This window comes from Myotis myotis, unplaced genomic scaffold (genome assembly GCF_014108235.1).
Source record: "Myotis myotis isolate mMyoMyo1 unplaced genomic scaffold, mMyoMyo1.p scaffold_m19_p_6, whole genome shotgun sequence".
Lineage (NCBI taxonomy): Eukaryota > Metazoa > Chordata > Mammalia > Chiroptera > Vespertilionidae > Myotis > Myotis myotis.
Genome location: NW_023416368.1, coordinates 60638210 through 60648176, shown reverse-complemented (window position 1 = coordinate 60648176; position 9967 = coordinate 60638210). Strand labels below are relative to the sequence as shown.

Below are 9967 nucleotides of genomic sequence, written 5' to 3'. Positions count from 1 at the left end.
GGGGAGAGCTCATACACTTTCTACATTCTAAATTTTAAAATCTGCATAAACTAGGGCACTTTTAAAAATCTACATAATAATATGCTGTCTGTGTGTGTGTGTGTGTGCATTTTTAAAAATATATTGTTATTGATTTCAGAGAGGAAGGGAGAGGGAGAAAGAGATAGAAACATCAATGATGAGAGAGAATCATTGATCAGCTGCCTCCTGTATGCCCCACACTGGGGATCGAGCCCACAACCCAGGCATGTGCCCATGACTGGAATCAAACCTGAGATCCTTCAGTCCGCAGGCCAATGCTCTATCCACTGAGCCAAATCAGCTAGGGCTGTGCGTGCATTTTTTAAACTTCAACTTTTTAACTTAAGGCTAAATGAGATGGGACATGATTTTTCACTTAATATCCTGACTAGCCCACACATGCCAGTCTTTTAAACCCTACCTCCAAGTCAACCGACACCATAACTAAAATGATGTACCACCTTCCTTCAGTTTGGGATGAAAGCCACCAGTAACACAGGAGCAGCAGTGATGCTGGTTACCAAATATGAGCCCTTGTATGGGCAGAGAGGTAAAAGGGGGAAGAAGATAGGAAAGAAGAATGAAGAAAAAGAAGTAAACAGGCATCAAATGGAAGAGGAAATTTTTAATGAAAAATCTATTGCCCCATTAAATAATAATATATATAAAAATGTGACTCCACCCAGCTGGTGTGGCTCAAGTGGTTGAGCATCGTCCTATGCTCCCAGAGGTCATGGGTTCAATTCCCGGTCAGGGCACATGCCCTGGCATGCAGAGGGGGTGCAGGAGGCAGCCCATTGATGACTGTCTCTCATTGATGTTTCTCTCTCTCTCTCTCTCTCTCTCTCTCTCTCTCTCTCTCTCTCTCTCATCAATAAATAAAAATGGAAAATAAGCATTTTGAGCACCTGATGTTCTGAAAACACGCTTTGGAATACGGTGCTTGGCACTTACTTGCATTTTTTTTCTACTCTCCAAAATTAGCTTCATAGTTTCCCATAGATGCCCTGTTGATTCCTTAAACTATTTTTTAAATATGCTATTATCTCTTAAATTCAGTCTATGTTGTCCAGTACAATAGCTACCAGCCACGTGTGACTATTGAGCATTTGAAACATGGCTAGTCCGAGTTCACTGTGAAATACACAATGGACTTATAGATTGAAATGATATTTTGCACATAATGGATAAAGTAACACATAATATTAAATTTAATTTTTACCATTTTATTTTGCTTTCTTATATGTGGCTATTAGAAAATTTAAATTACATATGTGCCTCTCATATTTTTACTGAATAGCACTGCAGTAGACTTCCCTGTATCTCTCACCCAGGATCAAAATTTGATGCTCTCTTGGTTTCCTCTCTTCAAATCTAAAATGTTTCTCTTAATATTTTTTTTTTTCAGAGACAATATACCATTTACACAGCCAGCACTTGGTACTGTAATCAACACATCTGGGATGGCGGGGGGGCGGGGGGGAGAGAGAGAGAGAGAGAGAGAGAGAGAGAGAGAGAGAGAGAGAGAGAAAGAGAGAGAGAGAGCGCAATTTGTTGTTTTACTTATTTATGCATTCATTGGTTGCTTCATGTATGCGCCCTGACTGGAGATCAAGCCTGCAACCTTGGCGCTCTAACTAACTGAGCTACCCGTCCAGGACCCAAATGCTTATTTGTCAATAATTTACCACAGCATCTTTGTGCACTTCCTGGAGAGCACATATGAGCAAGATTTTTCAACTTGTAAATTCTGTGTGGTAGACGTGAATTTAGTGACCCCTTATAACTCCTTCCATTCAAAAGCCTCGGTTTAGAAACATGTATATACTGCTAAAGTCTTTCCCAGAAGTGTTGCTCTTACTCCTTAGTTCTTCAATTAATTAATGCTTTTAAGATAAAAAATATAATGAAAAAGAGAAAGCAAAGGAATGAGATCTCCTGGTGAAATAAAAAACAAAAGGGCCAACTTAAAATACAGCAATTAAAACTCAGACAACCTGACAACTAGCTATAAAGTTCCAAGATAAACAATGGTTGGAAAGTTAATTGTTTACCAAACTCTCGTTAGTTCAACCTGGCTCACTGTTAAAAGAATGCTATAGAAATTGACCTGTGTTCAGATACGTCACTCCTATAAACCAACCACCTGTTGGATCTCAAGTGTGTACTAACCCAGGGACAGTCTTTGCTTGCTCAGAGCTGTATATATTAGAGGTATTTACAAAAGGGTGTGTGATAGAAAAAGTAAATAACTGAACTTCACTCACACTGCTTCCTGTTTCCTTCTTGATTCTTCAGAGGTACACACTCTTCTTGGATAAACCTTGACTAATGAAGTGGCATCAGGAGGTGCCTACGCTTCCACAGCCTGGGAGGGCGCAGTGAAATGCTTATTAACCAAGGCGGGCTGTCCTGTCCTGACCCCAGACACTAAAGGCTGTTTGCATCGGGCTCATGGGTTTCTTCCTAGCCACTCTCAGGGACAGGAGTGCTCGGTAAGTTTTGTATGAAATCTTCACATCTTCTTTGCCACTAAGTTAAACTTGGTTTTTATTAATTCAGATGGACTGATAGTGTGTATTTCATTGCCATAGATATGAAATTTCACTTACAAAAAATTTCCCGGGATATTTTTTAATGCAAGAGAAATATGGCGAGAAGAGGGGGAAGGCCAGGAAACCTCTACTTTGTAAATCACTCCCTCAGATTTTTCTTCTCCTTTCTGTGACTCCTTTCTTTGTGCTTTTTTTTTTCCAAGTGAGAAGATATATTTTCATTTAATTCCAAGGTAGCATTAAGCAAATTAAATTAAATCACAAGACCTTACTCATACCCTCTTATTGTTGAAAATATGGCACCAAATTTGGTAAAAGCAAGAAATAAATTCAAGGGAAATATTTCTGAGGGACATAGTTAAATAATTATTTATTTTTAACTTAAGACTAACAACAGATAAATGATGACATTTCCTCCTGAATATTTCTAAAGCCCTTTTTAACATCCCTCTGGTGATATAAACCTGTGACCAACATTATTTTGTTCTAGATATTCAACTAGGCAATCTGAGGTACAATGTTATGGGATATGCCTCAAAAATTCACACTGGAGCAAACTGATGCTACTGGGTAGCCTATTGTATCTTGTAACAAGGTACAGAAAATTCACACAATCTCATGGGGCACCGCTCTGTTGAGACAGAGCAGTAATTACATTATCAACAATTAAAAATAAAAATTCTCTGGGATGCAATATTATAATTAACCTTTATAAGCACATACACAAAATGCTGTTTTTTTAAATATAGAAGCCTGACCAAGAGTCATTTTACCTAGAACTGTAGCAACAAAGACTTTCGTTCCCAACACTTTATTATGAAAATTTTAAAACATAAATAAAAATTAAAATAATTATACCATGAACACTCAGATACCTCCCATGTGATTCTATAATTATCATTTTGCTACACTGGCTTCTTCACATGCTATCCGATATTCATTCATCTACCCATCCACCTATTCATCTTCTTTACTTTTCGGATGTGTTTTTAAGTTGCAGACCTCAGTCTACTTTACCTAACATTTACGGATGCATGTCACTAACTAGAGTTTAATACTTGTTTAACATTTCCTTGAGGTAAATTTCATGTTCAATGAAATGCACAATCTTTACTGTACCATCTGATGAGTTTTGATAAATACATACATCTGTGTAATCCAAGCCCCTGTCATGATATACAACATCATTATTCCAGATCTGGAATGTTTCCTCATTCCCCTGCCCAGTCAGTCCCTGCTCCCACTCCCAGAGGCAAACCCCTTCTTCTCTTTCATACCTGCACGATGGCCATTCATGTTTTTGTGTGTATCAATAACTCATTCTTTTTTTATTGGTGAGTAGTATTTCAATACTATTACATTGTATGAATATACCACAGTTTATCCATTCTTTTATTGATGGACACCTGAGCTTTATTAGGTTTTTGGCTAATATGAATAAACCTGCTATGAACATTTTTTTAAAAATATATTTTACTGATTTTTTACAGAGAGGAAGGGAGAGGGATAGAGAGATAGAAACATTGATCAGCTGCCTCCTGCACACCTCTCACTGGGGATGTGCCCACAACCAAGGTACATGCCCTTGACCAGAATCGAATCTGGGGCCCTTTAGTCCGCAGGCCGATGCTCTATCCACTGAGCCAAACCGGTTAGGGCCTGCTATGAACATTCTTATACAAATCTTTCTCTGAACATGTTTCCAGCCTCTTGTATAAATACCTAGGAGTAGAATTGCTGGGTCATAATGCAGTATAGTTCTATTTCGACGCTGACAGAGCCTTTTCAAAAGTGATTATATCATTTCATCACCCTCACCAACACTGTATGAGAATTTCAGTTCCTCCACATCTTTGCCAATGTTGTGGTTGTAAGCCCTTTAAATTTTTGCCTTTCTGGTGGTTGAGTAATGCTATCTCATTGCGGTTTTATATGCATTTATCTGATGACTAATATTGCTGAACACTTTCCCATGTGCTTATTGGTCATTTATATGTTGTTCTTTGTTAAATGTCTATTCAAATATTTGCCCACTTTTTTAAAAATTGGATTGTTTATCTTTTTATTATTGACTTGAAGGAGTTCTTATAAGTATATATTGCAGCTACAAGTCCTTTGTCAAAGGAAAATATTTCACAAATATTTTCTCCCACTTCGTTGCTTGCCCATTTTTTTAAAAAGTATAGCTTGAGCCCTGTTCAGGTAGCTCAGTTGGTTAGAACATGGTCCCCATATGCCAAGGTTGCAGGTTCAATCTCTGGTCAGGGCATATGCAAGAATCAACCAATAATATAGAAATAAGTGTAACAACAAATCGATGTTTCTCTCTCTAAAATCAATAAAAAAATTATTTTAATTTTTTAAATGTATAGTTTGATGAGCACTAGTTTTCAATTTTGATGAATCTAATTGCCTATTTTTATGGTTATTAATTTGTGTGCTATCTAAAATATATATTTTTTTATCCCCAAGGTACAAAGATACCCTCCTATGGTTTTTTTCCAGAAGCCTTATCATGTTAGTTTTTACCTTCAGTTCAAAGACCATGTTGAATTTATTTTTTCTTATGGTGTGAAGTAGAGGTTTTTCCTTCCCCCCGCCCTTCCCTTTCTTTGCATATTGCTATCTAGAACAACCAGCATTACATTTTTTTTCTTTCTCCACTGAATTTCTTTGAAGATTTTATAGAAAATTAAATGACCATAAAGGAAGGATCTTAATTTTGGACTCTTTATTCAGTTCCATTAATCTATTTGTCTCTTTTTATGTAAATGTCATTCTATTTTGATTACTGTAGGTTTATAGTAAGTCTTAAAGTCAAGTACTATGGACCATATGATTTCACTCACCTGTGGTATTTAGTAAGCAAACTGAACTAATAAGCAAAATACAGACAGACTCATAGATAGAGAGCAGGCAGACAGCTCTGGTGGGGAAGAAGAGATTGAAGGGAGTGGAACATCTGAGAAAAGAAAAGAGAGAAAGAGCTCACAGACATGGAAAACAGTGTGGTGACTGTGGGTGGGGTTGGGGTTGGGAGTGGAAGAGGGTATAGGGAGGATAAATAGTGATGAAGAAAAATAAAATAAAGAAAAAATTAAAAAATAATAATTTAAAAATAAATAAATAAAGTCAGATACTGTGAGTCCTCCTACTTTTCTCTTCTTTTTCAGGTGTTTGGTTGTGCTACCTCCTTTGCATTTCCATAGACAATTTAGAATTAGCTTGTCAATTTCTAAAAAAAAAGAGCAGTAAGATCGTAACTATGATTACCTTGAATTTATAGATTCATTTAGGAATAAGCTTAACACTATTGAGTCTTCTGATACATAAACATAGTCCATCTATGAATTTATTTAGATCTTATTTGATTTCTCTTGAAAGTGTTTTGTAGTTTTAAACATAGGACTCTTGTACAGCTTTTGTTCACTTGTTCCTATGGTTTTAAATTCTGTTTTAAATGGAATTTTTATATTTCATTTTATAATTTTTTAATTAATAGAAATACAATTGATTTTTATATATTGATCTGGTATTCTGAGATCTTGACAAATTCTAATAATTGACTTATAGAATCCTTAGGATTTTTCTACCTAAACTATGATGCCATTTGCAATTATAGTTTTACTTCTTTTATTATGATCTTAGGGTTTTTTCATTTTTATTTCTGACCTTTTTGCACTGGTTAGAAACCACCAGTTTTTTATGCTTTTTTGCAGGAGGTATTTATTTATTTATTTATTTGTTTGTTTGTTTGTTTGTTTTGTACGAATGGTGGTCAATTTTGTCAAATGCTTTTTCATATGCATGTTTAAATAATTACATAGTTTTTCTTTTTTTATTTTGTTAATATAGGAAATTACATTGATTAACTATCAAGTGTTAAACCAGTGATGGCGAACTTTTTGAGCTCGGCATGTCAGCATTTTGAAAAACCCTAACTTAACTTTGGTGCCGTGTCACATATAGAAATTTTTTGATATTTTCAACCATAGTAAAACAAAGACTTATATTTTTTATATTTATTTTATATATTTAAATGCCATTTAACAAAGAAAAATCAACCAAAAATTGAGTTCGCGTGTCACCTCTGACACGCATGTCATAGGTTCGCCATCACTGTGTTAAACCAACGTTAGGATAACTTGGAATAAACACTACTTAGTCATTATATTATCCTTTGATGCATACCACTGGAATTTATTTGCTATTATTTTGTTAGAATTTTTTTTTAATATATTTTATTGACTTCTTACAGAGAGGAAGGGAGAGAGATAGAGAGTTAGAAACATCGATGAGAGAGAAACATCGATCAGCTGCCTCCTGCACACTCCCTACTGGGTATGTGCCCGCAACCAAGGTACATGTCCTTGACCGGAATCGAACCTGGGACCCTTCAGTCCGCAGGCCGATGCTCTATCCACTGAGCCAAACCGGTTAGGGCAGAATTTTTGTGTTGATATTCATTAGGAATGTAATGCAATTTTCTTTTGTTGCTGTTTTTTAATGTCTGTCAGTTTTGTGTATTACAAGGAATGCAGGCCTCATAAAACATTTGGAAATTATTTCCTCTGTCTCTATTTTCTGAAATATTTTATGTAAGATTGGCGTTATTTTGTTCCTTAAAGGTTTGATAAAATAGCCCGGCCAGCATGGCTCAGTGGTTGAGCTTCAACCTACGAACCAGGAGGTCATGGTTCAATTCCCGGTCAGGGCACATGCCTAGGTTGCAGGCTCAATCCCTGGTTTGGGTTGGCCAATTTCTATATTACACGTATTTTATATATTAATTCATTTAATCATCACAACAACCCTGAGAGGCAAATATTATTCTTACATAAAAATGCAGAAACTATATAAGTGGTAGGGACTAGAATCAACTATGACTCTAAAGGTAAAGCTCTTTCCATTCTACAATACTGTCTATCAAATGCATTTTTATAATCATTTAATCAAAGATATCCCACTGATGAGGAATCATTTCAACAGCCAAATCTATATCAAACCCATCAGACCTCCATTTATTCATTCATCAATTTGATATTGATAAATATTAATTAAGCAACTACCATGTGCCAGGTACTACTTCAGGCACTGTTCTAGGCTCAGTAAATGAAACAAGCAAATATCCTTGCCCTTGTGATGTTTAAATTCTATTATTATACTAAACCAAAAATAATAATAATAAATAAATAAATAGAAGGTGGTAAATGCTTTGCAAAAGGAGATTGGTGAGGTTCAAATATAAATAGGGCGGTAGGAGTCTACCATATTGAGAAGGTAACACACTTTAGCAAAGACTTGAAGGAGGGAAGCATTCAGCTATGTAAAGGAAGAGCTTTTCAGGCAAAGAGAACAGTCAGTACAAAGGCCCAAAATGGAAGCATGCCTGGAATGACAGAGCAATAGCCAGGCGGCCAGCGCACCTGGCACCTGGAATGGAGTGAGAGGGAAACAGGAGGAGAGAGGTTTTGCAATGCAACAGGAAGCAGATCATTTAAAGATGGTAGCTTTTACTCAGAGTGGAGTGGGGAGTTATGATAGAATTTTGAGCAGATAGGTGATAGAGTATAACAAATTGTTTCCATACTTTTGTAAGATTAGACTTAAGAAAATCAAGGAAGAAGCTGAGAGATCATTTAGGAGGCTATTTCATTAAGTCTTGTAAGAGCTAAGAGTACCTCAAATCAGGGTAGCTGCAATCTCAGGGTGGGATTCTGAATATATTTTGAAGATAAAGCCAACAGGATTTCTTGATGACAGAGCATATAAAGTGAGAAAGAAAGAGAAGGGTTGAGTATGACCAAGGATTTTGTACTAAGCAGCCAGAAGGAAAGAGATGAAATAAAGCAAGGATTCACTTTTGAACATAAATTTGAGAAAAGGTATAAAAAATTCAAAGATGCATGAGATCATTGTCCAATGAAATCTCTAAAGTTCCTTGTAGCTCAGAAATACTGTTACATTTTTTCAAAACTCATTTGCCCATCTATGATGAGTTTTTATTACTATTCTAAGCCAAAGCATGAAAGTGCCCTGGTTATTTTTCTGCCCATTTTGAGACCTATCATATTTTCATTTATAGTATTTGAGCACCAACTCTTCATTTTATTTTGTTTAATATATTTTTATTGATTTCAGAGAGGAAGGGAGAGGGAGAGAAAGAATGAAACATCAATGATGAGAGAGAATCATTGATCAGCTGCCTCCAGCACGCCCCCTACTGGGGATCAAGCCCGCAATCCAGGCATGTGCCCTTGACCAGAATTGAACCCAAGACCCTTCAGTCTATAGGCCTGAACATTCTATCCACTGAGCCAAACTAGCCAAGGCCCAACTCTTCATTAAAAAAAAAAAAAAAAAAAATCATAGGATTTACTAGTGATTGAGCCCCAGGTCAGGGTATAACTTCATCAGAGAAATATTCCTGTGATTATTATGAACACAAAAAAGTAAACTAAAAATTTCATCTTAAGAATTCCATATAACAAATTGAATAGTTTTCTTGAATTGACTTCTATTCTTCACATAACCATTCTGTGTCTATTATTAAGCCACCATTGTTACCACAAAAAAAATCTGTTTGTAAACTGTTCTTGAACCTTAGCAGGGCTTTTCTTGTAATTTTTAAAATGTAGTTGCACAGCCGAAACTGGTTTGGTTCAGTGGATAGAGCGTCGGCCTGCGGACTGAAAGGTCCCAGGTTCGATTCCGGTCAAGGGCATGTACCTGGGTTGCGAGCATATCCCCAGTGGGAGATGTGCAGGAGGCAGCTGATCGATGTTTCTCTCTCATCGATGTTTCTAACTCTCTATCTCTCTCCCTTCCTCTCTGTTAAAAATCAATAAAATATATTTTTAAAAAAATAAATAAAATGTAGTTGCACAGATAGGTACAATTTCTGCCCTTGGGAACCTAGCCATCTAGAAATCACAGTATTAACTCACAATAAAGAAGCCAACATCAATTACTCAAGCATACAATAGAGTCTGTAGTTGCAAAGAATGGGGTCAGTAAGACTCTTTATTCAGCAGTCCTGTGGCCCATCATCACAGCTATGCCTGACAAGCAACAGGTAACCTCCACCCTGGACAAAAGACTCAGTTTAATGAAGTATCTAATGCTTGCATTGCTTCCCACTTCCAGGGGCCTGGCAAGCTTGGCCAAGCTCAACAAGAAGGAGGGGAACATGTGGAGAGCCACCCCATCTCTCCCACCCTCAACAGTCACAAAGCACACTTTCTGCACAGCCTAGTGATCACAAAATGGGAAACCATACTTCACTTTAAATAGAAACTATGTCATGTGAAGCTTATGTTTGGGAGGTGACTATACATATGTCTGTCTTAAAATAACAAGAAGCATGGGCAAAACCAGGATCGCCCCTGCAA

The 9967-nt window shown here is 36.6% G+C and overlaps 1 protein-coding gene across 1 annotated transcript in view; it reads left to right on the top strand.

The window, feature by feature from the left end:
- The first annotated feature begins 2349 nt into the window (after window positions 1-2349).
- Window positions 2350-9967, top strand: part of SMIM31 (small integral membrane protein 31) — a 28527-nt gene continuing 20909 nt past the window's right edge. The window contains exon 1 of the mRNA XM_036314015.1: window positions 2350-2516. The gene's annotated coding sequence lies outside the window, so the exon portion shown is untranslated. The remainder of the gene's footprint in view (window positions 2517-9967) is intronic.